The sequence below is a fragment of the Lontra canadensis genome, unplaced genomic scaffold, assembly GCF_010015895.1.
Source record: "Lontra canadensis isolate GAN:19392208 unplaced genomic scaffold, GSC_riverotter_1.0 scaffold14, whole genome shotgun sequence".
Taxonomy (NCBI): domain Eukaryota; kingdom Metazoa; phylum Chordata; class Mammalia; order Carnivora; family Mustelidae; genus Lontra; species Lontra canadensis.
Genome location: NW_022631008.1, coordinates 8336094 through 8360122, shown reverse-complemented (window position 1 = coordinate 8360122; position 24029 = coordinate 8336094). Strand labels below are relative to the sequence as shown.

At 41.9% G+C, this 24029-nt stretch overlaps 1 long non-coding RNA gene across 1 annotated transcript in view; it reads right to left on the bottom strand.

The window, feature by feature from the left end:
• Window positions 1-12644, bottom strand: part of LOC116868093 — a 41643-nt gene extending 28999 nt beyond the window's left edge. Inside the window, exons 1-2 of the long non-coding RNA XR_004382738.1 lie at window positions 12568-12644; window positions 11856-11970 (exon numbers count right to left, since the gene is read on the bottom strand). This is a non-coding gene — a long non-coding RNA (uncharacterized LOC116868093). The remainder of the gene's footprint in view (window positions 1-11855; window positions 11971-12567) is intronic.
• Between the last annotated feature and the right edge of the window lie 11385 nt (window positions 12645-24029).

Here is a 24029-nt window from a genome sequence, read left to right as displayed (position 1 = left end):
TCAAAAATGATGGTTTAGGAAAGGGACTGTGACCCAGTCTGAGTCAGTGAAACTCAAGGAGTTTGGCTTGAGCTCTCTGGAGAGCCAGCCCTCACTTTTCCCCAGAGACTGGGAGGCTGGAGCTAGTGCAGCCATCTAACCTCCTCAGGAGCCTGAGAATTAAAATATGTAGAGGAGAACTGAGTTTAGAAACAGGGAGAAGCCAGTTCAGTCCCTGGACTTCTTATTTATGTGATCCAATAAATCCCACATTCTGTGTAAGCCAGCTGAGTTTAGTTTTATGTTGCCAAAAGAATCCAAAGTGATATAGGCTGAGGAGGACATGCAAACAAGTGAGACCAAAAAGGCTTATAAATTATAAGTAAGATGCTTACACAAGTAATAATGGGATAGGGCAAAGTATTTATTATATACTATTTATCTAGGGCATACTACATGTTGGACACTGTGCAAAATTCTTTGCTTTGCACATATTGTTTTGTTTAATCCTCAAACAGTTATTTTTATGGAACTAGCAGGATTTGACTTTGAACTTGAGAGATGGGTAGATATTGGGCAGACATGAAAGGAGGGAAAAGAGGGTAAGTGGAAAGACGAACAAATGCAGACAGGAAAATGCAGGGACAGTTAGCAAGTCGCTGGCAGTCCCATTCACCAGGGCCTGGAGGGCACACAGGAGAGTAGTGGGAAATACCACTGGAAAGACCCTTTGAGATCAATGCATTGAATTATGAGCATATGTTCCAAGGCAAGGATTTGTGTTCTTAACAATGAGGTTTTTTAACCAAAGAAGAACCTCCCTCAAATGTACTTTCACATAGCTCAGAATTGTATAGAGGGAAAATATTCATTTTTTTCTAAAAAGATTTTATTGATTTATTTGTCACAGAGAGAGAGGGGGGGGGGCCCAAGCTGGGAGAACAGTAAGCAGAGGGAGAAGCAAACTCCCCACTGAGCAGGAGCCTGATATGGGACTTGATCCCAGGACCCTGAACCCACTGAACCACCCAGGCGCCCCTAGGGAAAAAAAATTCTTATCATGCAAAAAAGTGAAAACCATTTCTGAGGTGAATATAGAAAAGGGGGAAATAATTAATGTATAGGTATTCACAATTTTTGCCCATCCCTAACTTTTTTGCAAAGATTTTATTTATTTATTTATTTGACAGAGAGTGTGTGCACAAGCAGGCAGAGGGAGAGGGAGAAGCAGGCTCCCCACTGAGCAGAGAGCCCAACGTGAGGCTTGAAACCAGGACTCTGGGATCATGACCTGAGCCAAACCCACTAAACCACCCAGGCGCCCCACCCATCCCTAACTTTTGCAGGGTGACTCTTCCTTCTGGGTCAGGAGCCAGGTGTTCTCAATTATGCAGAGCCTAGGTCATGAGGAACACACAACAAAACTTTAAAAACCTGGAAGGGTAAAAATAAATAAATAAATAAATAAATAAATAATAAAAATAAATAAAAATAAAATAAATAAAAACCTGAAAGTGTAAGTTCCACTACAGAAAGAAGAGTTTGGGCGATGGGCAGGGGAGAAAGACAGCAAGCCTGAGTGTTGAAGCTCGAGGGTTAGAAATAAGAGAGAGGGAGAGACTCTCAGGAAGACACCGCAATCCACATAAGGGTAGCAGGGAAAGAGGGCTTTTTGAATGTCATGGCGTGTGCTTTCTTGAAAGAAAAAGCAAAGACTTGAGGCACATTCTTGGAACTGCTCTTTTCACTTCCGGGTTGCAGAAGGTGGGATTTATTATCATTAGGAGGGAGACCTTGAGTTGGTGAAGACGGGCTGATGGTGGGGAACAGGAGAAACGTTTTGTCTTCAGTTTGAAGGAAGACACCGGAGGGATCTGCTGGGGCAATGTGCTGGGAACCAGCCTACCTTAAGAAGAGCCTCCAACAGAGAAAAGGAAAACTGAGAATAAAAGGTGTGGGTGCGTCAAAACGCCGTGATGGATTCCTCCAAAAGCTTAAGAATCGTCATCTGATCTAACAATTCTATACCTCTAAGTATGGACCCAAAAGATTAGAAGGAGAATCTCAAACACGTACTTGCATACTGGTGTTTGTGGCAGCATCATTCACAAAAGGCAAAAAGTAGGGACAACCTAAATGACCATCAGTGTATGAATGGACAAACCAACATGATATATAGATACCACGGGATATCATTCAGTCTTAACAAGGAAGGAACTTCTGACACGTGCTGCAACACGGATAAACCTTAAAAACTTCACACTAAGGGAGACCAGCCAGACACACAGGACAAACAGGCATGATTCCACTTAGATGAGGCACCTAAAATCTATAAATTCATAGAGAGTAAAAACATAATAGAGGTTACCGGGACTGAAGCAAAGGGGATGAGCAGCTCTTACTAAATGGGTGGAGTTTCTGTTTGGGATGATGAAAAAGTCCTAGAAATGAGTAACAGTGATGGCTGCACGGCATTGTGAGTACACTTAATGCCACTGAATTGTACACTTAAAAATGATTAAAATGGCAACGTTTGTGTTATGTATGGTTCACCTCAGTTTTTAACAAGCCACACGTGGGTTATGACGCTGAAGGAGAGAGTGGGTGTTCACCTTCTGTCCCCAGACACAAGTCTTGCTCAGAGGGAAGGTTATCAAAATCTTGTTCTAAGAAGACTAATCAATAGCCAGGAGGTAGAGAAGTTTGGCCCAATGCCAAGCACCGGCCTAGGGTGTGAACTCTCAAACCGGTGAGGAGGTGGCAACTCCATGAGCCAGACAACAGGAGCATCAGGATTATGGGATGGGGAGAGAGGCCTTGGGGAGAGCCAGGCAGTTTTCAGGATTTCAGCTCTTTTTGCCTTTCAAAGTATTTGCTACAGTGGTTGATTTCTATTTTTTAATAAGCCAACTATTTCCTTCCTAATATTGCCCAAGTTCACTTTTCTCAATTGCTGCTATAAATAGAGTTCATCAACCACGAAGTCTTTAGAATATTGTCAACCTCAGCCAATAAATAGTACTCAGCCATATGGAAAAAAGTGGGCAATCATGACTCAGGAAAAGTGACTCTCTTTTTCTGAATGGAAAAAACATTCCTCATTTTTATTTTAACCAAGAATGTTACTGAATGAAACTCAGATCCGTAGATCATTTTTTCATTATCGTAATGTTTCCTATGGCATAACTACACGCTCTGATAAAGAGACACGTCCAACTCTCAGCTGATCGATATCAAAGCCACTTTGCAACCTGTTTTCCAGGATCTCCTTTCACTTTTTATGTTTACATAATCCTGCTATTCCAATAATATTTTTATTTCAATTTATTCTCATTCTATACACAAAACCTAAAACAAAGTAGACACTTAAGTAAAAACCTGAATTCCATGGTTTGCTATTCCCTGAGATACAGCTTAGGTGTGTTTTATTAACGAAGGGGCCCTGATACCTCTTCACCATAAATGAAGTTAAAGTAATCGTCCTGTTTACCCCACCTACCCAGCCATCTGCACACATTAGCAGAGCAGAGCCTTCAGATACTGGGACAGGAGGGAGGTATGTTTGAAAATGAAGAGAAGATCTGGGGGCACCTGGGTGGCTCAGTGGGTTAAGCCTCTGCCTTCAGCTCAGGTCATGATCTCAGTGTCCTGGGATCGAGCCCCGCATCGGGCTCTCCGCTCAGAGGGGAGCCTGCTTCCTCCTCTCTGCCCTCCTCTCTGCCCGCCTCTCTGCCTACTTGTGATCTCTGTCTGTCAAATAAATAAATAAAACCTTTAAAAAAAAAAAAAGAAAGAAAATGAGGAGAAGATCTGACACAACCAGGTGAGTACTGAAGACATCGGCTTGGTGGGTTCTGCAGCAGGAGGCTCTGAGCAGTCCCAGGAAGCTTAAAGACAGGGAAGAGAGGATGGGGGTGTTGGAACTGGTATGAAGCATGAGATTTGCCAAAAACCACCTTGGCCTTCATCAGGCCGGTGCTACAGGTAAGGGAAATCCTCACTGTGCTGAATCAAATGAGATCAATCTGAAAGCTGGAGACAGGCGATCCTCCTCACCTAAAGCATCAATTTACATCCACAGATCTACATGGAACTTTTAAGAAAAATACCTGAACCTTGTCCATTTCAGGTACATACAGATAATTTTCATTCCACGAATATTTATCAAGTGCTCCCTACTGTGCAAAGTCCTAGGGCTAGGGCTGTGAAGAGAAAAGCCCTGCACCCCAGGTGCTTACAATCTTAATGAAGGACAGACCACACTAGATAGAATAACACATAAACAAGGTAATTAATCATTGTGAGAGTTACAACAAAGGGAAAGAATGAGAGTGAGGAAGTAAACAGAAACTGAAGAAGGCTGCTTCAGAGAGGGTGTTCAAGGATGTCCTAGGAAGGGGGTAACATCTGAGCTTAATCATCAAGGAGGAGACAAAGCCAGCCAGCCTCCCCTTGGGTTTGGAGGGAGCATCCCAGAGGAACTCAAGTGTAAGGCCTGGGAGCACATGTTCAAGGTAGAGAACTAAAGGTGGAGAGGGTGGGAGTGTTGATCATGACTAAGACAGGTTTTATAAGACAGGTTTGCAGAGTTGGCAGGAGCTAGATCCTGCGGGGTCGGTAGATCATGAGGAGTGGTCAGAAACCACTGAAGTCTTAAACAGGAGAAAAACATGATTTTACTTATATTCATAAACATCCACTCTGGCTGCTGTGAGGAGAATAGAGGCGAAAGCGGGAGTAGATTAGTTAGGAAATCATGAGGATCATCCAGATAAGTGATGAGAGCAGCTTAGACCAGGGAAGTGGTTCTTAGAGTGGGGTCCCTGGACCACCAGCAGCAGCAGAAGCATCACCGAGCAACGTGTTAGAAATGCAAATTCTCAAGCCCTTCCCCAGCCCCACTGAGTCAGAAACTTTGGGGCTGGGACGCCACCATATAGGTATGAACAACACCTCCAGGTGATTCTAAAGAACTAAAATGGGAGAACCTCTAGATTAGGGGTATGGAAATAGAGAAGGTGTTATGGAGAAAGTGTTCGTGTCTCCCCGAAAATCCTATGTTGAAGTCCTAACCTCCAGTGTGGCTGTATCTGGAGATGGGGCCTCTAAGGAAGTAATGAAGGTTAAGTAAGGTTTTAAGGGTGGAGTCCTGATTCAATAGGTTGAGTGGCATAAGGTGAGACCTCTCTTTCTCTCTCTGTCCTCACATATAAAAAGAAGAGGTCATGCGTACTGAGAGAGATGGCAGCCTCCTACAGGCCCCCAGAAGAGGTCTCACCATGAAGCCTATCTAACTAATCCTATTATTGATCTTGGACTCTCTAGCATCCAGAACTGTGAGAAGATTAATTTCGATTGCTTAAACCACCTACTCTGTAACATTTTGTGATGGCAGCCAGAGAAAACGAATACAGAAGGGATGAAATGCTAATGTAGAACGAAAGAAGGGACACTTGGTGGGAATAAATTCAGAACTCAGTCATGCATCGAATATAAAGGGTGAGCTCACAGAGTCACCGTATAAGCCAGAGTTGCACACTCCTTCTCAACCAGCTATGAGAGGAAAGAGATATGATTCCAGTAAACACTATTTCTGCATAAGTTAACTAGAGTTTCCAGGCTAGCTCCCTGACTGTCAAGAGAGGAGCTCTGTAAAGACTGGACTTCCTACGTATACCTGGAGGCTCAAGATCTTAACATCAGAGTATTAATTTCAGTGTGGTAGATTTGCATTTACTAGCTGAAGCCAGAGATCTGTAGGGTGCAGGGAGCTAAAGGCAATAGCTTCAGTCACTTACTTCCCTGAACTTGTGACTCTTTCTGTAAGTGCATAATCGACAGGCAACTGAGACCTTAAATGACAGAGGTCCCATTTTCTTTCCAAGATTTTTCAGTCCATCTCCTCGTCCTCAAGCCTCCTGCCCCATATTACTGGCAACACTACAAGGTCTTCTCGGTCATGTCTGCCCTCTGGCCTCCTGCACTGCAGTGGGTCACCTGAGAGCCCCTGACCCTGCCATGCCCTGCTCAAACATCACTAATAAAAAATTCAAAGTAAATCCAAACTATTCAGTACAGTATTCAAAGTCCTATACAATTTTATTCCTCCCCCTATTTCCTAACGTACCTTCCAGTACTTTCCAACACACACTTTATGCTCAGAATAGGTTGGCCTATTTATTGTGCTCTGGACATGCATTATGCATCCGACTCTTCCCTCTTCTGCCCCAATCTAGAACCCTCTCCTCTTCCCTTTCTCTCCAAATCCTTCCCATCCCGCAAGACTCTCTTCTGTCCCCACCTTTCTTGAAAAATCCTCTTTGAACTTCCCAACACACAATGATTCCTCCCTCCTCTGAATCTTTAGAACACCTAATGTCTATGCCAGTTATCGGATGCTCATCAGGCACTGCCTGGTGTGACTTGTTTCCTTTTCTTGGTCTTGTGCCTCATCACATCAACCAGATTATACACCCATTTAGAGCAGACACCACACTCTACACAGTGATTCACTGCTGTAATTACCCAACCTCTTGTGTATTCTCAACTAGATCATGGAGCACGATGAAGAACATGATGGAAACACAGATAAGTGAGGATATAATAAATAGGTCCCATTGTCTTCCCCATCCATTCTGCATATCTCTATACCCCCGGCCCTCCCCCATCCAGCATGGCTGCTCCACGGTGAGAAAAGCAAGATAAGGCCTGATGAGTCTTGCCCCAAGAGACCCAGAGACTGTTGTCAGTTAGTGGTAGTTACAGGAGCTTGAAGATCATGATGTAGAGTTAGAATGGCAGTTGACCTGGATGAAATCAACAAGACGTATGCAAAGGATGCTGGTTTAGATGAGAGGACAATAAAGGAGACGGTGCAACTCTAGGAAACGGAGAGAGAGGGTTAGCTCCTAATAGCCTTCTACTTCTCAGGTCTAGCCTTTTGTTAGCAGGGTCTGGTTGTGTGTCTGGCCCATGAGATCCTCTAACATTTCTGTAAATTGGGGCTAGCCCGAGTGGCTTTCTTTCCTTTCCAAGGGACCTGAACTAGAGAAGAGGTAGCACAGGCTGATAATAATTCTTACCCTCCATTCTTCACATTAATCCCAGGCTCCGACAGGGTCCTGGCCTTTCCCTTCTCCTAGGGCTGTCACAACAAAGTGTGACTACTGAATTCTGAGCATGCAGAAACCAAGAATCAATTACTCAAATGCTGTCAAAAAGTGACATTCAAGTTTGAGTGACAATGATGTCTTTGGTCCTGTCCTTATCCACTTTTCTATTTTTGGTTCTGCTCCTGCTCTCTGCAATTACAATGCTCAGTGCTTAAGCAGTTGCCAGGAGTTATTTAACAAGTACTTCGCCCTTCTTTGAAGATGACGCTTTGATCCCGAGCTTACATCCGTCTCTCAGTGACAGAGACTTCAGAATGTGCCTCTCACAAAACACCACGTCTTTTCTGCTGTTTTCTTTGAATGATGGGCTTGGGCCCATTGATTGATCCTTGAAGTTAGAGCCTGTCAGAAAGAAATTTCTCCAAACCCCAGTGTCTTTAGCAAGTTACTCTCCATCTATAAAGTGGGGCTCACATGGCCAAACTTTCTCGAGGATGCCAAGAAATAAATCAATATAACAGACGGAAAGTGCTTTGTAAATTAATCCCAAATAGTATTATTATTCTAATTGCCAATGCCCGTTCATCTTCAGATATGTGAATCAAGGTGTTAAGTGTCATGTGCAAAGGACTAGCCAGCACTCAGAGCTGGGTGGGGATGCAGAGTGTTACTCTGGGTCTTCTACATGATGGCAATCTTGGGGGCGTACTACAGCAACAACTCACATATGTATACCTATTTCTTCAGTATTTGAATTTTTTCACATTGCGCACAAATTATATCTCCCATTGGAAACCCCTATGTGTGAATTAGGGATCAATCAAGGTTGGAAAAAAATGGGAAGGTAGACATCAGGGAAAGAGTTTATGCGAATAAGAAAAATATCACTCTTATCCAAAGAACTTATGAAAGTTTGTATGAATCTTTCTCCAAAGTTTATCTTCATCCTTCATCCTTTAACATCCAGAATATGTCACCAGGGGTTACAGATTGAGTCTCCCAGAAACAGACTGGGATGCAGGAAGTTTACTGGGGAGCATTTTAGGAACCCCATCTGTGGGAAAGTGAAGCAAGCCGGACTGAGCAGGAAGAAAAGCTGGGTGGCATTTAGTCACAACAAAAGCCTCAGCGGACCCCACGTGGGCACTTTTATGCTGGGATGACCCAGCAGAGTTGTCCCAAGCAAAGCCAAGAGGCAGGACCTTTGTATCCCCAGCTGTCAGTCATCAGGTTCAGGCTGACCTTCATCCAAAGGCAATTTCTGGGAGGGGTTCTCCCAGCAGCTGGAGGAATGGGTGCCTCAGTCCTGAAGGAGGAGAGGCTGCAGGGAAAGTGTCCATATGACCAGGTCAGTGCTACCATTATGGTTTGGGGTTTTCTTATGTGTCAATGAAATAAGTGACTAATAAGGAATTCCATGAAGAAAAGGTGCTTTTCACACCAGTGTTCCTCTCATTCCAATAGCTCACTGTTGGGCAGTTACACAGCCAAAATAAACCAGTATCTTACTAACAGGACCAACAGGAGAAACAGTGGTCAGATGTAGGAAAGTGCCAGACACTACCCAGCACCGTGAGCCGAGCCCAACACACCGCACCACTGACTCCTGAAACCACAGGCCTGAATCCCCTGTCACATCCATTTAATTCCCAAAGTGAGGTCTCAGCCTGATACCAGAGAAAGGGATTTTTTTTTTTCAAGCTTGCCATCACCTTTAATGCATATACCTGAGGCTGTAGGCATTATTATTTCAAAAAGGCTTATGGCTATTAAACTGAAATTAAAAGACGTTTTTAACCAGAAACAACTTGGAGAATTAAAAGATCAAAAATGCCATCTAGAATATATATATCCCTCCCCCCATTTAAATGATAGGAGGTGCTAAAACTTACCTACACACAGTTTTGCAGGATGAAATCCTTCCAGGTTTTCCTCATACTTTTATAGATATTTATTCCTTAGAACATTTTTATAAAACCTAATTGAAATACATTGCAAAATATCTTGTATTTTATCAAAACTGTGTTTTTCTTATAAGTTCGAAGGAAGGGCACTCTCTCTCACCTAATAAAATGTGTAAGTGACAGCCCTAATGGTCTCTTTGTCCCATCTTGCTGATTATCTTAGCTCAGAAATTTATCAGTTCAAGGAGATGTATTAACTTCCTGGTTAATTTAAAGATCGTATTCTATGATTTTAGTCCACTCATAATGGACAATGTGTCCAGGTTATTATCTCCCAGGAGAATCTCCATTTAAGTTCCTCCCGGTTGCTCAATTCTTCTTTGTCCCTTTGCTAGGATTTTTATCTTCAACTAGGACAAAAATGTACATTGTCCTACATTAATAATTTGGCAGATTATAAACAGCCATTGTTCCTTTCTCTTTTTGATGTTCTTCAGATTTTTTAAATGACTTTAACAAGTACTTTGGGTGTCCCTGATCCTTTCCAACTTTATCACCATCATATTGTACCTAATTGATAGACAAATAAACATTTATTTTATGACTGGGTACAAAACCAGTCTCTATCTGTACTCAGTATGGATAGATTCTCACCAGCATATGAGGCTATATAAATTTCTGGCTAATAGCCCTGGATTCTTCAGCTAGATTGCCTGGCTTCAGATTATATCCCTGTCACTTAGCCCTGGAAAAATCACAACTCCTCTGTGCCTTAGCTTTCCCATTTATAAAATGAGAATATCTTCCTGTTAGAATTATTTCAATTAAAAGCAGTGCCTAACACCCACATATGCTAGTACTATAACTGTTATACTATTTTTACAAAAAAAATTAAAAAAACCAACAATACACATTTAAAATTGTTACAACTTATAAAGCTAAATTATGTCATTTTTAAAAAAATAACAGCACAAAATTTATTCTGGCTTAATCATTCTCTTCTGTTATAAATGAGATCACAATCTATATGTCACACCCATAGGCGCCAAAAACATGATACCCAAGCTAATTAAAATATCCATTCATTTCTTCCACACACATCTCTGAGCAAAGCATTGAATCGGGTGCTGGCACTCCAGGTACGATTAGAACACGGGTCCTGTCCTCAGAGCATTATTCCTCCCAAAGGTCCACAAACACTGGCCTTGAGTGAACAGCAGCCCTTCTAATACATTTTCTTATTTCATATTTATTCTCAAGCACTCATTGTTAGTGGATGCCCTTATACCCTGAGCATGAACCTTCCTTTCTGGTAACTGAAAGTTTAAAAAGTATATATTACACATTAGAAAGCAAGAGGAGATTCCAAAGAAAGGAGTTAGCAGATGTGATAGTATTTTTCTACAAAATTATTGTGATCTCCCTACCAATATCTATTTCTAGGCAAGTGTATATTAATATACCACTTTCCACACATCTACCACTAAAGAGAACTGACGGAGCTAGTCATTTTCCCTTTCCCTGTCGTGCCTTGGATAACACGGTTTGCTTCACAGAATTGTTTAGTTTTACGGCTCACTAGTGTCATCAATAACGTTAACTGGGTATATCACTAATTAAGTCACATGCTTTAATTGTATGCTTATTGTGGGATAAACATCATATCACACAATACGTAGGAAAATTTAAAATACCAAGAAGGGTATTAATCAATACGAAAGTCATGACAGCATGTTTGATTTAACCAGGGAAAACGTTATAGAGGTGAATGTGAAGCTAGAAAAATGACCTACAAGGACTGGTGATAGCAGAGAAAGGGCTGTGGTATCCAACAAGGCACAAAGGAAGGAATTACAGAATCTGTGCAATGGTCTCCCTGTGATAAACCCCACACGCATCCCACCTGCACCCCACACACCTCTACTATTTCAAAACTCATATGTTTGTCTCGGGACAGAGATAAACCTGTTAACGAACTTGATGGTGTCTGTAGACTCTCAGCCACGTGGCTGAACAGGATCTGCCCACTTCTGTGATCCCAGGTGAGGATGACCTTCTCAACTCTCTCTAGGTGACTAAAGTTGGACAGCTGGGATCCCTGTGAACCCCAGGGGAGCTCTACCCATCAGAGGAGAGTTTGGGTCCTGGAAATCATCTGTCATTGGCTACTGAGTAGTCAATGGTGATTCTCTATACTCTTATAGCCTGGAGAATGTTTCCTAACACAATGCAGAAAGTATTTCAAGGCTACCCAATCCAGAAATCTGATCCAAGCAACTCCTGAGGGGCATTAAAACTGCCCTCCTGCAGTCACAGTATAAGAACCCAGATGCCAGAGAAACCACACACTGAGAAGGCCCAGGTTAGGAATGCAGAGAGTCAAAGCATCCTGCCCCAGTGCTCACCATTAGCCAGCAAAGACCAAGGACCCTCTGGAGGCAATGAGGGAAGTCAAGAAGCAAATGTCCACAAAGACAGGCAGACAAGCCAAGGACAGGAATGACATGGACACATCTGAGTATTGGACAGGACCAGCGAGGCTTCCAGCAATTTCTGTGTGATGAGAGACTGAAACCTGACATCAAAATCCACACCTTTGTTCAATCTTAGGACAGAGAGCAAGGTCAAGCTTTTTTAACAAATTCTTTGGTCTTCATAAAACTTTTACTTTAAACATCCTTTTATGGTATTATCATTTATACATACTTGGACCCAGTGGTCACTACCTTTAGAGTTAGTTTGCCAGGATCGGGAGCAAAGCAAACAAAATGGGAATGTCCTCTTCCTTTCTCCACCCTTAGGAACTGTCCTAAGAGAATTACCTGTGTTACGGTGTGCCACATCACACAGGGGCACCTACCTGGAGATGAATCACGTGCCTCATCAAGGTGGTCTGGGGCAGCCTTTCAAGGACATTCTGTGCAGCTGAACCTTCCCCAGTCCTGAACTGTGCATCCAGGGCTGTGGCAGCCAATCTGGTGTGGGAAGAGAGAGAAATCACTTGCTATATTCCTCCAGTTTTACTAACTTGGACTTGATTTGTTTGTTCATTCATTCATTCATTCATTCATTCAACAGGCTCATATATAGCACTTATGTAGTGCGCGCTCTCTCTCTCTCTCTCTCTCTATATATATATATATATCATGGTCTCTCGAGCTGTCTTGCGTAGGCGCATGCCCTCTCTCTCTCTCTCTCTCTCTATATATATATATATATATATAGCTCATATATAGGATTAACTTCATGGATTAACCCATTTAATCCACCCCGCACTCTTTCAGTTGGGTGGCTTTTGCACCCCTCCCCTTCCACATACAAACCATCCCTTGCCCCTCATGTGTGTCTACTTCTTTATTTGCTTATGCCTTTTATGTGATCATGTGTTATGCTCTTATATATGTGTCTGTGTCGTTCCAAGCTAGATTACTGGCTTTAATAGGCAAGAACGCTATGCTGACACTTAGCCAAATGATATGACTTGTAGAGACTTTTGACGTTTCTCGCCTCCCTGGCAAACTGAGGAAGGGGGTGCCACTTGGTGATGTTGTTGCTTCCTCTTAGGAGCTTACCCTTCAGGCTTCCTGAGGGAAAAACAGCTTGTCCCCCTTCCTCTTTTCTGGGGGTGTCTGTCTATACATTCCTGTATACCGCATGAACTGCAGCTTCCACGCCCCACCCCCACTCAGGTATCTCCGAGTTGCTGGATATCCCTGGAAAGACACCATTTTTCCAGTCAAATTGCAAGACTCTGTGTCTGAGGGCCAGAGCCATAGCAATATCCTTCCACACCCAGGCCTGGCTCTGTCACTCTTGGCTGGACATGGCAGTGAACCTCTTTATGGAGTGCTTAGTGCAGCACTCGGGCAATTAAGGGCTTGACAAATGCTTTTTCATGATGCTGAAGCTGAGGATCAGAGGAACAAAATATTCCCTGGAACAAAGGGCTACATTGTGTGTGAATTCACCTTTTATGATGGGCTGTCTGGCCACGGGACCCCAGTGTGCCCAGCATGCGGGGAAGCAACACTATGAACATGAACACAGGACTGGGCACGTGGAGACTAGGGCCACAGCGCCAAGCCCGTTAGCACCAAAGTGCCTCTACTATGCATAGAAGAAGATCCTAAATTAATAACAAAGTTAGGGAACTATGAACTGACACAAAGAATTTGGAACTCACAAACTGCCATGAAAAAAAACCCATAGGTTCCAAGCTCAATAGCAAGTATATTCAAAAATACTAATTAGCAGGCAAAATGCAGGTTCATGAAACAAAGCTCCAAAGAAAGTGAAGAAGGATGGGGATTGGTGGGGACCCGGGTGGGGAGCAGGGGGAGAAAATTTCCCTAGTGAGAATGATGAGAGAATGCTTGCTCAAGGGCAAATTTTATGGAAAATCATAATCCAGTGCTAACAGAGGGAGAAACCTTTCCAGAGAGTTAATGGAGCAGTTAGAGAAATTCAGGTTCAGTAAATCATGAGGACTGACAGTATTGATCTGAACATTCTGGTGGGTGAAAATATGGAGCTGAGCTGCTGACCAAAGTATATAATAGAACAGCTCTTCAAAAGTGGCTGGGGATTTTAGTTGCTGAGTTGATGCTGGAGTCTTGCCCACGGAGCTCTCCCTCCCAAGCTGGTTCTCTTAAGAAATTCTGCCCACTCCATCCCAGAGGTTAGTCGCCTCTCCCACTCACAAAACTGCCCCTCTCATCTCTGATGATCCCAAATCCACAATCTCCAGCCCAACCACTCATCTGGTCTCTGGGGGTTATTTCCAGATCTCTCCATGACAGCACTACTCAGGTGACCTGCAATCAGAGCTACTTACTCATCTTCTCAATGCCCTCACCACTGTAACCCATGAGAAGACAAAACAAAGCAAGTGAACTCACCATAAACCCATTCAGATTGTGCTCCCTGCCCTCCAGCCTCGAACACCTGGAGACACCTAGGACTCCTCCCATGTCTTCAGCTCCTCTACCCAATTTGCCAGTAATAACAGCTTTTAACCTTGGCCAGTTATTCAACTTTTCTCTAATTCTGTTTCCTCATCTGGAGAATGTGAATAGTGAAGACTGACAGGAGGACTGAACAAGGCCGTGTGTGTCAGGATGTCAGTGTCAGGATGATACTTAGTTCCACATGAGGTATCACTTTTACCAGCACTGACATTACGTGAAAATATTTCTTCACTTCCTTCCTCTGTGGGCTCTGGTAGCATCACACCGAAGCCTTTACTGCCTCAGCCCTACATTAGAAGCCCAAACATTGAGAGCTAGGAGACCCCTAAAGGAAATGAGGTATTCAAGCTAGGGTATTTTCCTTTCTCCACACTGGCTCCTCTCAGCCTTGTGAATGCCACAGCTCTCTCCCCGCTCTTCTCTAGCGCCAGTGTCTCCCTTGCTAAACACTCGGTCTGCGTCAGCCCCTGTCCGAGAATCTACAATGGTTCTCCGGGATATGGCTATCCCCAGGGAGTGTGAGTCCTGGGCGACTGCATTTTGCAGGTGCCTGTGTGTATCAGCAATTTTATTGGAAAATGAACCCACATGAGGTATAGTGATTAACTAATGAAGATTTGGAATAATGGGTATTTATTTATTGCCCCATGTGAATGTTCTTGTCTTCCTCATCTCCCGTGAATGAGCGTTAGCCCAAATCAGCATGTCGGTACCACTCTACAGGTCAGGATGATGCAATATTACAGAAGAAATAACATGCCAGCCAGTGTCAGTGGGAACATATGCTGACCAAGCTGCTCTCCTGAATTAGGCCCCACTTTGGCTCTAAAACAGTATATAAGTATGAGTTCCGGAACTTCTCTAGATATCTGGTCAGTTCACAGGCTGGATAGACAGTAGCAGCTGAGGAACGGCATCTAAATCGTGAGGATGTATGAGGTGTGGGGGTCCAAGGCAGGGGTCCTGCCCATGGCTAAGAGCAGTACTGTCTCATCAGGCAGCTAATAGATTGGGACGCTCTGGAAGAGTACCTCAGAGCCACTTTTCTTAGGTTTATGAAGATGTCTGGCCAATTGCCTTATATGTTAAATAAGTAGGAACTTGGATGAATGAAAAATTAATAGAAAATTGTATGAATAATGAATCTGTGGCAGCGTATAAAATGATCACACATTGCCTCCAGTTAGACAATGAATCCCTGAAATGGCATGGAGCTATGTGACCCTACAGTCTGTCCACTGGTGGCCTGAGGAGAACAGGAACAAAGGAGAGAGTAAATAAAATCGGGATGAAGGACATTCAGCTATTCAGGTTACTTAATGCTTATAAAGCAATGTGCCCAAGTGTCCTCCCAACCCCTTGCTTCTCAGAGACCTACACACAACCCTGAGCCCCCAAGCCTAAATCACAAGTGATGAGGCTGATCCCAGCCTCCTAGGATTAACAGACCCCTTACGATGCAAACAAAGTAGGTTAGGTCAGTCATCTGGGAGCCATGCTGGCCAGGGCTGTGGTTGTGGGAAATGCATTGATGGGGTCTGGGCCACAGAGGGTCAGGTAGAGGAGGACCTGAAAATAAGGCAGGGTCTACCAACCTCCCACCTCTACCCCTAGCAATGACCCACCACCCAAGCCTGCTGTGGGACTTGCAAAGAGAAATATTATAATCCATGTCCATCTCCAGCTTCATGAAGTCATTTTCGAAAGGTTAAAGGCTTCACAGTTTCCCAGGTCTCCTTCTCATTCTGCCAGTATCTAATCAATTACTAGGTTCTCTTACTCTCTCTCTCTTTCGCTCTCACTCTCGCTCTCACTCTCTCTTTCTCTCTCTCTCTCACACACACACACACACACACACACACACACAGAGTGTTGGCACATTCTGCCTTGCAGAGTTTTAGATAATGTGTTGGCTCAACAAGAGAAAAAAAATGAGCATTTCCTTGCAAATTAAAGACAGGCAGAGCCTGGTAACACAGGTGATGGGGTGAACATTTACAAAGTCGGCCTCTCCACACTGTTTCTTTGAAGCAATTCTTTTTGCGCCCTAAAGGAATTTCATGGTAATGAAATCTGTACTCAAAAATCAAGCCTTCCTAACTAGAGATACCTTGGGACTGTTTGGTCTCTGCAGTGCAGCCGTGTGTGGCATGACCCTGTTTCTGAGTGTGCATGGGAGACAGTATGTGGGTTGGGGGAAGGGGGATGTTGCTATCAATGTATGATCTGAGCCTGCTTTGAAAGCCGATCCCAAGGGGTAAAATAAGATATGGAACTAATTTGATGAGACACTAAAATCTTCTGACCTGTCTTACCTAACAGAATTCTGGTGCTTGTTTTTCATTATAAAGATCTGGGGTAATAACTTTATTTAGTGCTTGATTTTTTCCCCCTGGATTTCTAGTGGAAAGTCAAAGACACTGATTTACAAACAGAGGTTTCTTAAGTACTATTTTTAGGACAATGCTGTACCAGATTTATAAGGGGGTATGTGGGGGGGAACTACAGTCACTTTTGAGCAAAGTAGCATTTCACTGCATAATAATGAAGTACTAATTGCTCTTTGTCATCACTTTTTATGCAAATTGCCCCTGGAGCATTTGCCCAACATGCATTTTACATTTTAACAAAGAAAGTGGAGTCTTGATAAACAAGAATCGTATACCCAAGCAAAAATAAAAATATCAGCTATAAAATAAAACTGCTAAAGGTGCATTCTCTAAGGATATAAATTTTTCTATTATATCATCCCCATTATTAAATCTACTTGACCAATAAGATTCCTTCGAATCTAAAATAACAGTTATGTGTCAGGCAAAAAAATAAGTTCGTATGCCAAACCTGCACATTTTACTCATCCTACAGTTTACAGTGGAAGTTTGATGTGAACTTACGTTCCCAGCAGAATTTAAATAGACCAGGTCAAAAACCAGATTGGCAAAGGAATTGAATTGTGTCAAAGCATTTTTCATAGGCACAAATCTTACTATTTCAGAGGTTTCGGTTATTTTAATGGATTCCCATTTTCATAGAGACAGTCATCAGCATTATCAAAAAAGAAACATGATTTGCGTATCATAAATAGGTACAGAGTTTGAAACGTACCTTTAGGATGTGTGTATTCAAAATCTCGTCTGGAGAGTGTTACCGGTCACCATCATACTAATACCAAGCAATGGTGGGGGGGGAAGAGAAATGTGATTTATAAGTTTTGGGGGACCTTCAGAGAAATCTAAAACTCAAACCTGGCCTTGCAAGTCATTATGAAGATATATTTGTCGAGGAAAGAGGATAGAACATATTTTATTTAACAGTCTGTTAGCTTGATCTATACCATTTAAATATTTAAACACACGGTCTGGGGGCCTTCATTTGTACTCTTGCCCCAGGCCCCACAAATGTTAAGGGAAGGTCTGCCTCTTAGAACCACTCCCCCGCTTCCAACTCACAAGCTTCAATCAAATCTGTGCGTGTTCCTTCTAAAAATGGAGTGCAATTGGCTTTAAAGGCAGCTGAACTTGAGGGCCGTCACCTATGCTATTCAGTAAATCCACTTTGCAAATAGAAAAATACAGTGTGTGACAAGGTGCTATTTATGGAGCAATAGATGATTTCTTCCCAAATGCAAAGAAATGAACCATTGCCTTATTAAATGACCATTGTAGAGTGTTATTTCCAAAGCAAGATAATTCCTGGAATAATAATAATTTTACTGTGAAGCCTATTTAATTCCAGACTTGAAAGCCGTTTACAGTCCTAAAGTCATTAAGCCACAGTCTCTTCTTCTGAGCTGGATCCATATGGTGTTATCCACTCATTTTTATAAGCACCCAAGCCCAGACCCAGAAGAGTATTGCCTACAGTCCTTGAATTAGTCAGGGGGCAAGCAGAGTGCGGAATCCTCACTCATAGTCCCAGACTCCCTCCATTAGACCACCTGATTATGAGATGAAATACTGGTAAACATGAGCTTCTGTACCCAGGAAATGCACTGTGAAGGGCATAATGAATTACTTATGCTGTGTAGTGTATGTATAAATCATATTAAAGCATGCTGAATAGTACATTATCATGCTTCTATTTTGCATTACAAAAGTAACTAATGTAAGCTGCAAAGTGTACTTTTAATCCATTATTCATTTCTAAAAGTAGTCAGACCACTATTCAAGTACCATAAAAGGCTACCAGTATAAGCAAACCTGCTTTTCAATTTATGAAGATGAAACAGCAAGATTTTAAAATCATTTTTAAATTAGGCAAGCTGTATTTATCAAAACACATCAAATCTATGCATTCCTAGTTCAGAGAGAAAAATTATCACGAACCCTAATTTTTTCCCCACAAAAGATTATATTTCTAAAGTCTGGACTCAACATAATTACTTTTACTATGTGTGATTCTCTGATACCATTTGTTTTACTTTAATGTTTACAGCGTACCAAAAGCTATTTTTAGTTTCCTTTCTCATTTAGGTTGAGTTATTTACATTCTGGTTTTCCACAGTGCTACCTCTGCCACACATTTTCCCCACAAACAAAGCAAACAATTGGGGTGGACTTAGCAGCCCTAAGCACTCCATCTGAAGTATCCCTCAAACATCCTCCTAGTCAAGGTTCAATATCCAGAAGATGTAAAAGAAAAGACTGATACAAATTGATTAAAAAAAAAAAAAAAGGCAGCATATACCAGTGACAAACTAAGAAAATGTTTGCAACCTAAATCATAGTGGGTCAAGCCCTTTAATGCTTAGTGAGTCTTAACAAATTGAGAGAAGTCCAAAAGCCCATATAAAAACCGAACAAAGGACATGAACATAAAATTCACAGAGAAAGCAATACAAATGGTTCTTAAACATACAAAAAGATGGACAGGTTTCCTGCTTGGCTCATTTGGTGGGGTGTGTGACTCTTGATTTCAGAGTTGTGAGTTCAAGCCCCACACTGGATGTAAAAATTACTTAAAAAATAAAATCTTGAGAAGCACCTGTGTGGCTCAGTCAGTTAAGTAACCAATTCTTCATTTTGGCTCAAGTCATGATCTCAGGGTCATGGGAGTGAGCCCCATGTAGGGCTCCATGCTAGGCACAGAGCTGGCTTAACATTCTCTCTCTCCCTCCCTCTCTCTCTATTAGTAATAAATAAATAAACAAATAAATAAATAAATAGTTTGAGAAAATAAAATAAAAACTTGAAAAAAAAAAGATGTGCAACCTCACTCACATGGAGCAATTCAAATTAAAGCTACATGACGGTACCACTTCAAACTAGCAAAAATTTCTCAAAGTTTGATAATATAATTGTTACCAGGGCTGTGGGAAAACAATCATTTACATATGCTAGTGGGACTGCAAATTAGAATAAATCATATAGATGGCAACATGGCCATCCCTATTAAAGTGACATGCTTGGACCCAGTCATCCCACTTCTGGGACTTTCCCCTGCAGACAACTACACCTGCATTCTGATGAAACAATATATATACACGGTCATTCACTGCAGTATTATTGCAGTAATAGCCAAAAACTGGAAACAACCCAGTGCATAGGATGGTTAATTTTATGTGTCAGCTTGACTGAGCCAGAAGAGTGCCCAGATATTTGATCAAACAGTATTCTGGATGTTTCTGTGAGGGTGTTTTGGGATGAAATTAACACTTAAATTGGCAGACTGAGGAAAGCAGATTGCCCTCCCTGTTGTGGGTGGGCCTCACCCAGTTAGCTGAAGACCTGAACAGAATGAAAAGGTTGACCCTTCCCACCTCTCTCCTCCACGCGATAAGAGAGAGCTTTTTCTTGCCTTTGCACTGAAATATGTGCTCTTTCTGGGTCTCAAGTCTGCCAGCCCTCAGACTGGAGCTATACTATCAGCCCTCCCGGTTCTGTAGCTTGCCAACTCACTTTGCAGATCTTGGGATTTTTGTCAGCCTCCATAATCACATTAGCCAAGTCCTACACACACATACACACACACACACACACCCCTTTTTTGGGGGGTTTGTTTCTCCAGAGGACCCTTATACAATAGAGAATTGATGAAATAATCTATCATATGCACACTAGGAATAGTATTCAGATATAGAAAAACAAATGGAGATGATCTGTGTGAGCTCTCTATGACACACGAAGTGAGTAACAGTAAGGTACAAAGCAAGATATATTATAAACTAACCTTTGTGTGAAGGGAGGTATAAGGACATATATTTGTAATTGTTTATATTGAAAAGGAACACAAAAGTAAATAAATAAAATTATTCTACTGGGCATCAAAGTGAACCAGGATCTATACTTGCAAATGAGTACTTTTTCAATCTTTTTGGTTTTTAAATCATGTGAATATATTACTTCTTTAATACATGACTTATCAAAAAATAATTTACAGATCAGTAATAGTGTTTATCATATTACCCTAATCTATTTCTTTTATGGCTCTATTATTGTCTGAGGTTTTCTTGTTTACTTATTGGTTTCCTTATTTCCTTCTCTCTAGGACAAGATCAGCAAATTATAACCCATGGGCCAAATCCAACCCACCTCTTATTTCTTAAATGAAGTTTTAGCGGTAAACAGCACTGCCCATTCATTTATATATTCCTAATGCTGCTTTTATAGTACAGAAGCAGGGCTGAGTAGCTGTGACTGAGACCACAGGACCCAGGAAGGCTAAAATATTTACTACCTGGCCCTTTACAGAAAACATTTACTGTCCCTTGTTCTAGAATGTGAACACCTTCCATCAAATGTAAATAAAGGCAGAAAGCTTATTCGGTCTTCACTGTATCCCTCAGAATACTGTCTAGATCTTAGTAGATGCTCATCAATTCTGTCACAGGTTGGGTTTCCAGGGAAATGAACTCTGAAAGGGAGATTAGCAGGTGGGGGGTTTCTCAGGGAGTGTTCCTGGGATTTACCTGAGGAATGGGAAGGAGCAGAGCTGGGCAGAGGGAGAAGCCAAGCCTTGGTGCCATCTCAATGGAATGCCTCACCTGAACTGGCAGGGAGTTCTGAAAACGAGGTGTCCCTCCAGAGCTCTCCAAATGAGTTGAGAGAGCTGGACCTTTATACTCCCACTGGGACCTGTGACTAGATGGGTGCCAAATCAGGAAGGAGGTGTGACCTTGAGGGAAGCAGCTCTCCTCAGCCAAAACTAATCCTGAAAGCAGTACCACCAGTGAGGGCTGTCTGCCAGTGGCATTCCCCAAAACTGGGGTAATAAGTCTTTAAAGGGAGATAGGACAGTGGGGACCCACAACATAGCATCCATCACAAGAACTAACTAAATAAATGTGTTTTTATGCATCTGTTCCAGTGATAATTCCACCTCACAATACCATTCAGTAGATTTCTTTGTCATAATCTTTCTTTGGGCTTTTCAGTATGTCTTAGTTTGGACACTCTCAGAAGCAGACTCTGAGAAAACCATATGGGTGTAAATAGTTTTTTGTGAGATGCAGGGAACACCAGTGGAGGAATGGAGACATCAGACAGGGAAAGTAAGGCAGTTAATCCACTGCCCATGGCAATGTACACAAGTGCTGCTTAAAGTGGGGTTCCGGAAGGAGTGCCCATCGGGGAACTATTTGCCACTGAGTTTACAAATAACAGTTGTTCTCAATTCCATGTCATCGTCATCCTTGGTTTTTCAGCAGAATTAGGTAGAATTGTTTTTCTGCTCACTAAAACATCATTTTCTTTAACTTAAAGTGAAGACCGAATGCCCAGATGCAACAAGTTATCGGGTGCCTAAATGTGATAGAGCAGCTTGGTATAAAAATCCCTCCCCTTCGTTTCCTTCTCTCATAAGGGAACCTAAACACCAGCTTAGATATTATCAAACACAAGGTGCAGGTTTGCTTTTTCTAACAACTTCTCTACTCTAGGACCAGCTGACCGGTAGTTAGTTACTTTTTTTTTTTTTTTTAAGATTTTATTTACTTATTTGACAGAGAGAGAGAAAGAGATCACAAGTAGGCAGAGAGACAGGCAGAGAGAGAGGGGGAAGCAGGCTCCCTGCTGAGCAGAGAGCCTGACGTGGGGCTCAATCCCAGGACTCTGGGATCATGACCTGGGCCGAAGGCAGAGGCTTAACCCACTGAGCCACCCAAGCGCCCCCAGTAGTTAGCTTCATGTCCCTTGTTCTCCCATCAAGATCACCATCAACACAAGGAAAACTGAGAGAAACACCAACCTAGAACATTTCACCCACTCAGGAGATTGCAACCACATGGCCATGCTTTTCAAATAGAGGATAGTAATTTTCCCAGGAAGGATAAAATTATTTCCCATCACAAACTTAAGTTTTCTGTCTTTTGAATCTAAAGACTCTAGATTAAAACAAGAGTTCCTATGGGAAGAACGTATCAGTTTCTCTTAGCAACCGCTGCAGCTTTTATAACATTGATAAACTTGGTTTCAACATGACACTCCTTTCACTAAGAGCTTAATGTTACCGTAAAACCAAGCCTACCATAGTGTGATTTAAAAAAACACATTCTAAGCAGGATACAGAATTACATACAAATAGTGATAAGTATGTACAAAATAGCATGTACCAAACAAAATGTGCCAAACACAAAAACATGTCAAAGAAATAAATTAAAAACTAAAATATTACATTTTTTCCCTCTCATGTCCATACTTTCTAAATTTTTGCTTTGTGCACAAAATAACTTGTGCAAAAAAAAAAAAAGCTAACTCTAAACACAATATAATTGGATTTTAAATTAGAAATACAGAATGGAAGTACTATATGGAACTCTAAGCTGGCTGGCGTCGGACTGCTGTCTTCGTGATCTGGGCTCTGGCTTCCTGACTACATCACTGGATGGCAAAGCCCAGATCACTTAACCACTGGCCTGCATGCTCTTCCCATGAAAAATGATGTCGAAGCTTCTTCCGAACCCTAAAATTTAATGATTTCATAATTTTACTTTCCCACAGTAATCTCATGTTGGGGAATGACCCAATATTGGAGCAGTTCATGGACTTTGGAGACCATGAAAACCACCAGGGAATAAAAAATAAGCAGCGTAGGTGGGGATGTGGAGCAAAGGGAACACTTCTGCACTGGAGATGGGAATGTAAATTGGTGCAAACACAATGAAAAACAGTATGAAGTTCCCTTAAAAAAATTACAAATAAAAGTATCATATAATCCAGTAATTCCACTTGTGGGTATGTGTCTGAAGGAAATAAAATCTGGAAGAGATATCTGCCTCTCCATGTCCATTGCAGCATCATTTACTGCAGCCAAGATTTGGAAACAACCTGAGTGCCCATTGGCAGACAAATGGATGAAGACAGTGTGATATATACAGAGTTGACCCTGAGTAAAACAGGCTTGGGTTGTATGTCACTTAAATGTGAATTTTTTATAGTGCAATACTGTAAATGTACTTTCTCCTCCCTGTGATTTTCTAAATAACATTTTCTTTTCTCTAGCTTACCTTAGTGTGAAAATACAGTATATAGAATACACATAACATATAAAATATGTGTTAGTCAATAGTCTATGTCATCTATAAGATTTCTGGTCAACAGAAGGCTATTTGTAGTTAAGTTTCTAGAAAGTCAACAGGTACATGTGGATTTTTGACAACAGAGGGTGTTGGTGCCAGTAACTCCAGCATTATTCAAGGGTCAGATAGATATATAGATATAGATATAGATATAGATATAGATATAGATATAGATATAATCAGCTGATATATATACTGGCTTTTACTGGGAACTTTCTTCTCCCATGAATATGAAACTAGGACCCACTGATAAGCAAACACACACACACACACACACACCCACCCACCACCACCACCACCACCAACAAAAGGCCTCATAGAGGAGTTGCTTGTTGAAGATAAGGAAATTTAAAAAATTTAAAACAGAATTGTTTTTACTATCTGCTTATTGTAGAAAGACAATAACCGGAAGAAAACAGTTTAATAACCAGAAGAAACCAGTTCAAGGATTGTATGGTGCTGAATTTTGATGCAGGGTTGGAATGGGGGAGGTGTTCCTATCTTGGTGCTTATATTGTTCGACGTGGGTTCTCTTTAAATGCATCATGGGTTT